Below are 13,547 nucleotides of genomic sequence, written 5' to 3'. Positions count from 1 at the left end.
GGATTACTTTTTTTTTTTTTTTTTTTTTTAATGCAACCCTTTTTTCAGGTATCTGTGGCTTTGACAAACTTTCCCTATGATGGTATTAGGCATGGTTTGTGTCTGTCTCAGATGAAAGTTTTGAGAAGTTTTTAGCCAGCACATTTCAGCTGTGTCTAGCTTGTTGCTTTGCCAAGTTTTTGAAGAGAAAACAATAGCATAGCCACTGTTGATGACTGCCCTTCCCCCTTCCCTTGCTTCCTTTGTGTTATGTTAGCGTGGAGCAAAAGAGTATAATTCCTTCTGGTTTCTACATTAAACAATCAGAAAAAAAAAAAAATCCCTAGGATTGCCAGTGTTCAGCTTGATAGTGTGACAGAGAAGTGCAGCATCCACCCCTATGCACATGCACTTGTTTGCACATGCACTTTTGTGATTTTTCCAATGTTCATGGTTGAACAGGCTGTAAATTCTATGCTTCCCTTGAGTGACTTGATTGCATGTACATCTGTGCCTTTTTACTGACTGTTTATACTTCTTTCTCTATAACCTGAAGGGAAAAGTCACAGGAAGAACCTGAGAAACAGGTATCTCATTGGCTTCCAGTACAAATGGAAGAAAAGATCATGAAGATAGATGGAAAAAAGCTCACAGAAAAGAGAAGAATGCTCAGGAAAAGCTCTTCTGAGATGATAACTAGGATAGGAATGCATCTATGCCTAGGTTAGGCTGAGCAAAAAAAAACAGCCAGGCCTCAGTTTCTATGGAAGGGAATAAATTTAAGAGTAGGTAAAAGATAAGTAACATATGAGGATGGGAACTAACCAGGGAAACTGTTACTTGTCAGCACACAATAAGACTTGATAAAAACCTAGTGAGGAGGGAGAAGGAATAGATTTTGCTGGATTAAGAGACAGCATTCAGAAAGAATGGACTAAGTGCTGCATAGCAGCTCATTAAGTGAATACTGGCACACTGAACAAGGTGAAAGCCCTATGGAAAACGATCCTGTCACCATGCAATTAAAAAATTCGATCACCATGCATGTCACAGAAGTCCAATTACCCTTATACATTATAGAATGTCCTATTTTTAATGACTAATAGTGTTATTTTAATAGGAACTTGTTTATAGTGTAATTAAAAAGGCATTTCAAAACCAAGTACTAAGGAGTAGCTTTGAAATATAGTTAGGATTTACATAGCATTAACAGAAACTGCAATCCCTGTAACAGGACTGTTTAGTGTAAACTTCTAAAGTACATGATTAGCCACTTAGATAGATTACAATTATAATTTTGCAAACATGCACAATTAGTCCAACCATTAAGTTAATAAAACATTGTAGAGACAGTTTCAGAATTAAACATTATTTCTGCCTCTGCAAAATCCAGGGGGAAAAATTTTAAAAAACAACCCAGAAGAATCAATTTGACATATCCAGTCCAAGTTTAAAGTGTTAGAATTCAGTTTTTACAACATCGAAATGGTTATCTGTCTGGTTAGGAAAGAGGCCTCAATGGTGTGAGGTGTGTGGATAGGTGAAAAGAATGTAGCCCAATTCAACACGGTATTGAGAGATTTGATTTCATTTTTGCCCAGCCATCTCTCTCTTGCCCTGAGGTTGTCACAAACTTCCCTGATGACAAAAACTGTTCTGGGTCATGCCCTCCTCTTTTTGAAGCCCTTCTCACTTTGACCTTACTGTGAAGTTAGACTGAACAGTTATTGAGTACTTACAGTACTCTGCATAAAATATAAAGTGTGGCACAAATTTGCTACGATTTCAATGTAATGTAACTTTCTCCAATAGGACTGAAAAGGCTTTCACATTTCTATTTGAATAATCAAAATATTATGTTGTCACTCTAACTTACTTCAGCTTTTCACATTCTGCCTTCCCATATTCTCTTTGCCCATCCCAGGGCCAATTATAGTTCTGGCCTTGTTTTCTTAAAAAAAAAAAATAAAAAAAATCACCTGCTAGATAAATGTGATAGTTTTCTAAAAAGCTAGGCTCTGTAATTTGTTTGGTTCATGTTATTTATGCATTTCAGTGAACAGAGGTTTAGTGGATTGAGGAATTCTTGTAATTTCTTCTAGCTAGCACAAAAAAATTAACATTCCTCTAAGCAGGGAAGTGAGTAGATCTCAGTTGCTCTTGTATTGTCTTTTGGGTGGATTCTCAGTGATCAGCAATGCAAGCAAGTTACCGTAGAAGCTGTTCTCCTGGTTGAATGATTAACTTGGCATCTATTAAAAAGAAAACTGGTGCATTGGAGCAATAGTAACCTCTCTCACCTCTCTTTACAAGACTCTTAAAAAGTTCTGATGCTGAGAGCTCCCACTGCTTTCCTATGCTTAATGAAAAGGTTAAGTATCACTGAGGAACACCATGTACAACTGATTTATGAGCCTCCTTTCCTTTGGCAAATACGCTAAATAGGGCAGATGTGTGTTGTGTTTTTCTTCTAACTTGCCCTCTGCTTTATCTTTGCCTGCTCTCCTTTTCTAGTGATTCTTTTGGGATGGGAGGCCACAAGACCTACTGACCAGGACATGTGGCTGAGAGCAGAAAGCGTGGGTTTATTACCAGTTCCACTCGTCATTTGCCATGGTGATAAGTACAGGCAGGACAGCTATGTATTTCTCTTTGTTTGCTCTCTTTACCACTTGACTTGAAACAGTAAACACTCTCTTGCTCTATATTTGTACAGGGAAGTTGAAATCATGTATCCGAATTCTAGCTGTATTCTACCTCAGTAGGAAACAATAACTCTTACAATTTCTTACCTCCACAGACCAGAGTTTTAAACTCTCAAAATAGAAAAATTCTAGTATCTCACCTGAACATGCATGTTCTTCCTTACTACAGGAAGTGCTAAAACTTTTAATACTTAAAAAACTAGCAGATGATAGAATTCCTGGAGATGCAAAGTTCTCGAGAAATTTCATCAGGGATTTGAGAAGAAGCAGTGGCAGTACTTCCACCAAGTTGCTCTGACTTACAGCAACGCTTCTGTTCAAAAATGCTAGATTTTTGTTGAATTTCAAGCTAGTACTTCCTCCAGGCTAGGCCAAGCAATTAACTTAAATTTTTTTTAAAAACCAGGGTGATATATTGGGAATGGCATTTATGATTAATATTAAGTGAATACAGTTACTCCCTTTTGAAAAACCTTAGTATCGCCAAGTTGAGATGCTTTGACCTCTTCCCTAGCTGAAGTGTAATAACATCAGGACTAGACTAGACCAGACTAGACTAGAATAGAATAGTTCATTTGGAAAGGATCAACACTGATCATCTAGTTCAATTGCCTTACCACTTCAGGGCTGAAACATTGTTAAAGTATATTATTAAGGGCACAATCCAAGTGCCTCTTAACACCGACGTACCTGGGGCATCATCCATCTTTTAGGAAGCTGGTTCCAGTGTTTCACCACTCTCTTAGTAAAGAAATGCTTTCAGATAATGTCTAGTCTGAATCTCCCCTGGAAAAGCTTTGAGCCATTCTCAGGCATTCTGTCCCCAGCTCCCAGGCAGAAGAGCCTAGCACCTTCCCCTCCACACCCCTTCCTCAGGAACCTGCAGGGAGCAACGAGGTTGCTCCTCAGTCTCCTCTTTGAACTAGACAAAGCCAGAGGCTTTGTGTAGGACTAGACTATTACTATAGAGATGATGCACTAATAATAATGCTCATCAATTATAGCTGTCAAAAATCTACATAAGTATTAATTCCCCATCTCTGAGCATTTAACCATTACTACATTTATTTTTTTACTGAAGTGATCATAGGTCTAATTTTTCAGATTAAATGGGCAGAGAATTTGCAGTTTCTGCTAGCATGAAGCAACAGCAACATTGCTTGGGAGGGGTCATTTTAATTGACCTCAAAGAAATTGTTTCAGCATGACCCCATCAGTTTGGGTAACGCTGGTCTTTATTACACTAATTCCTCAGGACTCTACAGAACATCAGCAGTATAGATCTGTGGTGTAAAACAAGTTCTGCACCTGACCTCACTGACATCAGAGCTGAATGATGTGAATCTAGAGGTACAGATTCCTGGGTTCTTGACCTAAGAATGCCTAAGTGTGCTCAAGGGTTAGTTAGTAAGGTCTTCTTTAAGCAGAGATTTATCTTAAGATGTGTGGGTTTGCATTAGAAAAAGGCCATTAGACTAGGATATAAGATGCTGATCAGAAGTCCTTGTTGTCAAAACCATCATAGCACAATATGATCTGTAGGTATGAAATCCCATCTCTCTGCTAAATCTGATGTCAAAAGTGCTGAAGGACAGAGGTTTTGTCACGGTACTAAAAAATACTTAGGCTGGGCGTAAAAAATGTATTTGGTGAACTGTTAAAGGAGTGCTGAGTCAGTCTTAGGAGTGCCTCAATCCCACTGATTGTGTGCTGTAGTGCTGTAAATTTCACTTAGAGAAAGAAGTATTTCACTTAGAGAAGAGATAAAGAATTGTTTTTCTGTTGAAATTCTGTGGAAAACAACTTCTTGCTCTGTCATGTTGGCTGTGCTGGGTATGTTTGCTGTCTCAGGTGCATCATTCCAAGAAAATGTGCACATGTTAAAAGATTAAGCCTTAGTTTTACACTCTCTCATAGTTACAATAGCTGTCAAATATAGCTGCCTTGCAGTATATGCTGTATGAAATGGGTTTCTTAAAAATATTTTGGGACTATGTTAGGAAGCTGGACATAAGTATTTTGACAATGTCTTCTCTTATTAATTGATCCATGTGTATCAGGTGTGGCTCAGTGATGATTTTTCCAGCAGCATAGTTCATACAGGCCATAGCATTATTTATCCTGTGCAAACATTGAAACAACACTCATGCTTTTCTCACTGTACAGTCCGGTTATTTTTTCATTGTCTTTTATCAGGATTTTCATCAATGTTTCCCCACAGCTTCCAGATTGTTCACAATGCAGATGCAGCAGTTCTGTTCACTGGGCTGGGCAACAGCAATCACATTACCCATGCCCTGCATTCTTTACATTAGTTGCTCATAGGAAGATAAATTTAATAGTACAAACTGGGGATGGAAGGACACTTGGTTGGTTGTTCTAAAATCCATGACTGACACAGTAAGAAGGCCTAAGCTCTGTTTGCTTTTTTTCTGACAATTTTGCTAGTGACTGTTTATATTTTGATGCAGCTATTGCCTATGAAGATCAGTTTGGTATAGCAGTTCACACTGATATAGTTCTTTTGGGTGACACTTAAGATACAAAGCAAGTGGATTTGAGTGCATTTTGAACCTTAGAGTTTTTCAGTACTATTTTTGTGGCTGAATTTATATTTTCCATGATTACTTAAATTTTCTAGAAGCCCTGCAATGCTTCTGACTATAACATCTTGGGTATGAAGTGAACTTTAGTGGTTAACTTTAACATTTTGTTAGCACTAAGTCAAGGCTACAGAGCTTTCTCATTCTGTATTCCCCAGTATCTTCCACAGAAGCCCTGATTAAAATGAAATTTTTAGTGTTTCAGGAAAAGTTTAAGGCATACTTTTTGTTATTTAAGGGAACCCATATATTCTTCTAATAGCCATTATCAAGGGATGTTCTGAATATTTTAAATCACATAGGGATGACTGCTACGAAGTTTCTGGATTTCATTGCTGTATTCTCTATTATAAAAGGCATAAAAATTTTGTAGTAGAAATCTCCAGACAATATTTTTCTTTTAAATGTTTTGGGGTTTTTTTGCTTTTTAAAAAAGCTATACTACAGAATTATTTGTGGCATGATTCTTGCTTAAAAAAAAAATACTACAAACATCCCACTTTGTCCTTAAGTTGAAAATTGTTTTATTTAAAGTTTTAATGGGTATAATGCTCCAGCTGAGAGACCATCACATTTAGCTTGTAGTTATTAAGCACTTAACATCAATAAAGGTTATGTTCAAGAAGCCCATTTGGATAAAGTACAAAATCATTTATGTCAATACATGCTGAGAAAAAATGTTTCATTGAGAAAAGGGTACAGCAAAGAGTAAACCTCTCTTTATTTTAAGAGGAAACCTCTCTCTTTTATGAATAGCATAGTAGAAAATGTTTTGGTTCCATTATCTTCTTCATCCCTGGAACATTTAATATTTTTAAGTTCACTTAAAGTAATGTGTTTCTTCTTTCTAACATCTTAGGTATATGTGGAGCCACTGGTAGTCTTCAAATATTATATGTAAACTTGTAATGACACCCTTCTGTAATTACTTGTATTAGAGATGGCAGAGCTTTGTTCTGAAGTAATAGAAACGATGGGAAAAGCACTGCATTTTCCTAAAAATTACTATTTATACACTGCTCTTCTGTTTTTTATTGCTTCTTAACTGCACTTGGAGAGTTAAGACAGATCAAAGCTATGCATTGGTTCAGATGAGAGGTGAAAGAAGAGCAAAAGAGCAAGAAATGACACAGCAGCAGTGGTAGCAACTTGGAACATATGTGATAGGTGAAAGGATTGGGAGATGTCAGATAGTCAGTAAGAGTGCTCTTATGCACTGCAGAGTCATGCTGGAGAATGTGGCCATTAAGTATTAAGATGATAAATGGAGATGGACAGGACCACAAACTGTATATTGAAGTAGGGGTCTTCCAATTTTTAATATAGCTTTTTATGAGCTGCTTATATTAAAGAACTCTCATAGGGAAATCTCTATAATTCTTGTTTTGTTGCTCATCACATCCTTCAAAGACCTGTGTCCAAGTGTGTCTTCACAGCTAATCATGGCTGGTACAAATAGAGTTTTAGTGCCAGTTGCAGTGTATGGGGGAGCGAGCTGTGGAAATCCCCTTACTTCAATATGATCTCTGTGACATTGAAACATGACCATGGACAATACAGCAGGACACAAGAAACAGAAATCACAGGTAGAGGTCTTTACTAGATCAGCTGATTTAGTAGAAGAAAGTAGACAAGCTTTTGGACACAAGACATTCTTCAGTCTCAAATAAAACCACGGACTCAGTAGTAGCCTTACTCATTTTATGGCACATCACAATAAACCTCCTCTTAAACTTCTCTGTTAATAAGGCAAACTACCTGTTTCTGTTCCCTAACACTATCTCCAGTGTCATCCCCTTACTAACTCCTCCTTTACTTCAAAGCTGTCCGCTCTGTTTCTTTCAGAGATGATGTAGCTGATATATACCTAGCGAAACTCTGAGCAATTGCCTTCAAGTTGTATATAGGTCAGCAAATTTTATTTAGGTCTGCCACATCATTTTTGAACCCAATCAAGACGTCTAGACCTCTGAATGTTTTAAAAAGCTTGGGGTTTTTTTGGTTTGGTTTTTTGTTTTTTTGGTTTTTTTTAGCTACTGGTTTGATGCAGCATACCCCTTGTCCCAGTCCTGTAAGTGTTCCCAGGCCAGGCTGGATGGGGCCCTAAGCAACCTGTTCTAGCGGCTGACATCCCTGCCCGTGGTGGAAGCGAGGCAGGGGTTGGAGCCAGATGATCTTTCAGATCTCTTCTACCCAAGCCATTCTATGATAATCTGCAAATCTAACAATTAATTTTTGAGGGATGAGAACATGAATGAAGAAAAACTTGAATGCATACTGGATCCACTGTACTGAAAAGAGCAGTGACATGAGTTTTACTGATTTAAGAGCTATTATATTTTATGTTTCTCTTCAAAGCCTTAAAATTCCTTACCATATAAGGAAGCAGGCCAGAAATGCTGATCTTCATAGCCCCTAATATAGGAATGTCTTACTCTGCAGATTGTGAAGGCAGAAACATTTCCAGGGCCATGTAGCTTTTGTGACAGATCTTGGTATCACTTTCTGGTCTAAGTGCATTTCTCACCTTTTGTCTCCTTACACATATTCATTGATACTTAGACCTTTGGCTGTATGCTGGTGAGCTTAGCGGGACTGAAGCTTGTATTTTTTGCCTTCCATCATGCAGTCTTCTGAAGTGTTCTGGGATATAAGAGGAGCAATTAGTGCAATTTCTACAGCTTTGTTTCTCTCCTTTGCAGCAACAAGGTTATTGACCATCCCAGGTTTTCTAAAGCTAAGTACTGTTTATTCAGTCACACTATTTATAGGAGTAAACCTCCTGTAAAACAACAAACCTTTATTAACATTTGACCAGGCAGGCTCTCAGTATTTGTACAGATCATTTCTCACCAACTCCTGGCAGCAGCTAGGTGACCCTAGCTCGGTTCTCAAGTACATTATGAATAAACCTGGACAACTAAACATATGCGCCCATGTGGGGGCCCCCACTGAGATTGTTTCCAGCCCTTCTTTGTTGCCAGACCTTTTGTATCAGACCAAACCAGTAAAGTGGGCAAAAGGCATAAGTCATATAGATTTCCAATGTTGTTTTTCTTCTACCTGCTTTTCTCAACTTTCTGTTGGGACTCCACTGCAGGACTTGTAGTTCTTTGAAAATTTGTTTCACTCAATTGAGTCTGCTAAGAATACATTCATTGACAAACACTTGTGATAAATGTGTCCTTTATATTATCAAACCAGGAGTGTTTCCTTATTTTGAAGCCTCTCAGAATCTGTTATAATGCTGTGTTGCAGTCTTTGAATGACTCAGGATGTTAGGATATTGCACCAGGAAAGTATTATTGGTTTAAAAGTGACCCCAGTTTTAATCACAGGGAGATATACATCTTGCTGTACATTTAGCCCTTACAGTGCCAGCTGAAACTCTCTATTTAGATTTCTCAATGTTCCTTTTCAGAAAAGACAGAGAACAAAATCAGCAGATAATAGTTGCTGTAGGCTGTCACCTAGCTCCCTGACTTCTTTTATTATGGAATGGAAGAGAGTAGCCAGACCAAATAATGATGGAGCTCAGCTGAACTACATGGGCAGAGTTGCTGGGCTTGCGGTGGGGCAAAAACCATTCTCTCTGCATCTATATAGTGAGGGAGAATGCAGGAAAAGCTGTAAAGGAAAGGATTGTAAAGGACAGGAAAGCTTGAAAGAAAAAAGGAAAAGGCCATAGCATAAATGAGAATAAGTGAAATTGAAAGGCACAAAAGGCTGAAAAGAATTTCAGCTCTGAAGAGTTTTTAGAACAGGAAGAAACCTGCAAAAATAAAAACAATGTTTCTTCTGGGCAAGGAGATGACAATGACCTAGTGAAGCGGGGAGAGAAAATCAGGGACTTTGGCTGTAAATCAGGGACAGTAAGTGAGATGAATTTTTAAAAGGCTTCAATGCTGAGAGAATAAGAAAGCTACAAATTAGTAGAAATTCAGGCAGAAGTCTGAAGACATGTTAGAGTGCTTTCTTAGGTATGGATATTTGGCAGTATTTCTTGAAACCTGCCCTGACGACTTGTGGAAAACAAGAAGAGCATTAGCTGAGCCTCCTTATAGCAAGACCTTGCTAGGAACCCGTTGGACTGCGATATGTAAGAGAGAGTTACAGTCAGCAGTTTTGCTTGGACTGGCGTACAGCCACTAAGGCTGCACGATACTTTACATCCCACTTTGCTTCAATTAGATTTTTCTGCTCCATCTTTCCTTAACAGAGTTACTTCTCATTTTCCAATAAAGGAATGGAATTAGCTGAAACAATTATTGGTGGGTCTATATACAGCACATCTTACATTGCACTTGCTTTTAGCATGATGCTAAAAACCCTCAGTACTTAGATAACATTACCTTTCTTGTTCTAATGGCTGAAATAACAATAAACAAGTATGCCTCTTATCTATATCTACATACATTTTTAAACATCTGAAAATTCTTCTTAGATTTTCCTAAGTGTTCATTTGCTCAGCCAAGCTATGGGTCTGAAAACTGACATGCACAGACATAGTCAATTTTAAAATCGTACTTTTACTGAGGACTGAATATTTCTTTTTTCATTTTGGTGAGTAGGCTCTCCTGTGTCAATAACAGTGCGGCCTCTAGAACTGTAAGAATTCAGGAAAAAAAAAAGTGCTTTCAAGCCACCCTGTAGTTACACACAAGGTATAAAATGTATCCCGTGCAGAGGGGTAACTTCTGTCCATCCATGTGGAGGCAAAGGAGGCAATTCAGTTCTGGACAGCACATTTGACCACTCCAGAACTTCCCCAGCCATTACTCCTTGTAAGAATTGAAACACGTGCTTTGAGAAATTTAGAATTTGACTCTTTTCTTCAACTTTATTCCTTGTGTATTGGATTTGGTGTGCAATGTTGACAGATTCCATTAGCTGGGTTCAGATGACATCAGTTGTCAAAGCTTTGTGTTGAAGCCCAAGCAAGATTTTGATGCTGGACTAAAAAGCAGACTGTAGAACATGAAGATGATGTCACAAGCTGCTACCAGAATCTATCCTCATAAATCTCATTTCAAAGACCAAAGATTCGAGTGCATCTATGTATAAGACCCAGCTGCCTTCTCAGAGGAGAGCTGCCTTGCAGCCCTGATGGGTAGAGCCTGGGAGCAGCCAGGTTAGTTGTGATCTGTGTAGCTGTGCTGTGAGATCTCTGTCCATGGGCACACCTGTCTGTGCAAGCTCTTGTGGGTCCATGCAAGCGGATTTTTGTTAGCACACTACGCGCGTGTCCACGCAGGTGTCTGTGCAAACATTTATTTTGTCTTGTCCGACAAACATCCCCTACCGCAGGCAGGACCTCACGCCTCCCTGGGTGCCGCCGCCTCGTGCTTGTCCTGTCCTTGTGGGGCCACAGTGCCCAGAGTGCAAATCGCACAGCTGTGGCGCTGCTGCTGCCAGGCATTCGTAGTCTCCTATTACTTCTGGGGCCTGAATTGCCTCCAGAAATCAAGGATTGTTCCCAAATGTCATCCCCTGGCTCTGGAACTCGGTGAACTTGTGTTCCCCAAAGTCCAGGTGCTGCTTCTCAGTGCTGTGTGCACCTCTTACCTTTGCCTGCTGTGAGCAGCTTTGTGTAGCAGCTCAATGAAGTCCAGTTCAGTGGTTTCTGTACCAGAAACCCCTGTAGTGAGCAATCAAAAGGGAGGTGTGAAAGATGGCATCCTTTGACTTCCACAGTGGGCTTAATTTTTTTTTTTTCTCCTCTCCTTCAGGACAGGAAGAACCATTAAGTGGGCCCAGTGATGTCAGAAGCTTTGGTGTTTGAGGAGCTGAAGCCAAGAGGCTCTGGCCCTGGAGGTCTGCAGTGGAGGGCCCCTGGTCCTGCCCACACTGCAGGGTAAGTCAGAGGGATGCAGGGTTTCTCTTTTCCTGTCTGCCATTTCTGACACCCAGTCCTACCTGTGTCTGCTGGAAGAGGGCAGAGGTGAAGAGGCAAATGCCAGAATTCCTTGGGGATGATGGCGTTGTGTTCGGCTGTGCCCAGAGGGGCAGATTTGGCTTATTTTGTGCATCTAAGGACTGGTCTGAGGGTTCAGGAGCCCAGGGAGCCAAGCTGTTGGTGTATTCCCAGCTCTCCCAGGGTGGCAGCTGGTGCAGGGCTGGGTGACAGCCTCTGCTTGGGCTGGGAGCAGGCACTGGCCCCAGCACAGATGCGGGTGGGATTTGGCAGGATTTGGAAGCAATGGGAGGAAAATGAGGGATGCTGCTGGGTGAAGTGATTGGCCTGTGCTCGTGTCAGTGCAGCCAGGCAGGGTGCTGTGATCTAGGTAAAACTCCACCTCTCCTGGGTGTTCAGGGATGCAAGGTCTGAGAGACTTCTACCTGTGGTTTTCCATGACAGCAGGAACAAGAGGAAATGTGGTGCCAGAACTGTGTCCCATAAGATTGTGTTTCCCTCTTTCCCATTTCCATTTCCTCCTCAGTGCAGATGTCCTCTGCAGCCCACAAGCACAGGCCTGGTGAAAACTCCATGTCCTCCTCCTCTCTCCCTGTTCCCCTTTGTTGGACAAGGCTAGAACAGCAACACACATTCCCAAAGACTGGCTGCCTCCTTAAATCCGTGGACCAGTTAGTGTTGTCTCTGAATACCTGAAATGAGCTTTCGTTGCCTAGAAACAAGTAGGAATGACAAACAAAGGGATTTGAATGTAGAAATAGGTGAGTTCCACCTGCTTACTGCTGCTGACCCAGAGGCTGGGGCTCAGGGCAGCCCTTCGCTGGCACACTGATCCTGCACTGGGGTGTTGTGGTGTTGCCAAACTGAGACTATTCATCACCCCTTAGGCAATGATAGCAGTGCATGTGAAGGTCAGGCCAGAGTGGCATGGCAACCTTTTCAGCAATTCACCAGTTGAGCTGGTGCCAGGGTGAGCCCAGTCTCTAAATTTCCCTTGCATGCCTCAAGGTGTGCAACATAAGATTTGTGCTTGTTTGAAGGACAGGGTTGAGATTTGCGCTTGTTTGAAGGACAAGATGGAGCTGGTCTCCTGTGCAGTGAGTGACAGGTGATGTTCTCTTTGCTGCACATTGGTGACAGGGAGTTCTAGAGTAATACAGACATGCTGGGTAGAGAAGGCACAAAAGAGTGCTATCCTTTCAAACACAGAAACTGGTAAAAAAAATGTGATTTGTCTCTCACTGATTGTGTTCCCTCAACCCAAGGAAGCTGTATGGAGCTGATGACTTCATGTATGTATTGACATATGTGCTAGCCCAGTGTGATATGCTGGAGCTGGACACTGAAATCAAATGATGATGGAAATGCTGGATACATCCTTGCTGTATGGAGAAGGCAGTCTATTTATTTTATTTTTACTAGAACTTCATGAAGGACTAGTAAGGGGGATGGTTCTTCCTCTTCCTTTGTTTGAATGGCACACTTGTTGTTACTCTTTTTTTAAGTAGGAATCCTTTTTTTTAAGTAGGAATCCTATTAACGAGAGACCTAATGACAGTGATGTTGCTAGTGTAACAAGAGAATAGCATCACCATTTGCACTGCAGAGCACAAGCCCCAGTGGCCTGAAAATTTGCTGTTGTGTATTGTTTTATGAGCAAAAATATGTTCTTTCCAAGCCATTTTGACTCAGCAGGCAAACACATGCACTGCACAGGTGCCAAATGATCTTAGCCTTTTGTGCCTGAAATTTTCTGAAAGGATTTATGGGGGAGCAGCACACAGCTAATTGTGAGGCACATCATGAGACTTGGGTTTGGTGCTTTGTGAAAACTTTTGGGAGACTTCTTTGCACCTTTGCAGAACTGCTTTTGAGAGTAGTGCCCCCTTTTAATGATCTTTGCTTCTTCCCAATATTTACTTCTCACAAAGTATTTTTATGAACCCTAGGAATATGTTTCCTGAGCCTCATTTCTTGAATGAGGGCTAAATTCTGCTAGAGGCAAGGAAATCTGCCTCCTTGCTGTTTCCATGATAGCATTTTTAATGAACTTTTCTGCAAGGCTCTGGTAGGTCCCAGAATCTGAAAGGTTTATGGGGAAGTTTCAAGGTTCTTGCAGCCAAGCTCAGCTGTGTGTTTAGTTATATATATGTTTCCTGTTCCTGCTATATCTTGGCTTTCTGAAATTGCTATATCCACTTGCATGCCAGTATGCCTGAGAGAATTTATGCCATGATTCCTCCAATTTGGCACTAGTCTGTTCCTTGCTTGGGGAACAGAGCATCCTTCAGTGCATTGTTAGGAATCTTAGCATGGAAGATACTTGAGATGTGAAGCTGGAGATCA

This window comes from Pyrgilauda ruficollis, unplaced genomic scaffold, assembly GCF_017590135.1.
Source record: "Pyrgilauda ruficollis isolate IOZ18807 unplaced genomic scaffold, ASM1759013v1 scaffold21, whole genome shotgun sequence".
Lineage (NCBI taxonomy): Eukaryota > Metazoa > Chordata > Aves > Passeriformes > Passeridae > Pyrgilauda > Pyrgilauda ruficollis.
The sequence above is the reverse complement of the archived record's forward strand: the minus strand, read 5'-3'. Positions refer to the sequence as shown.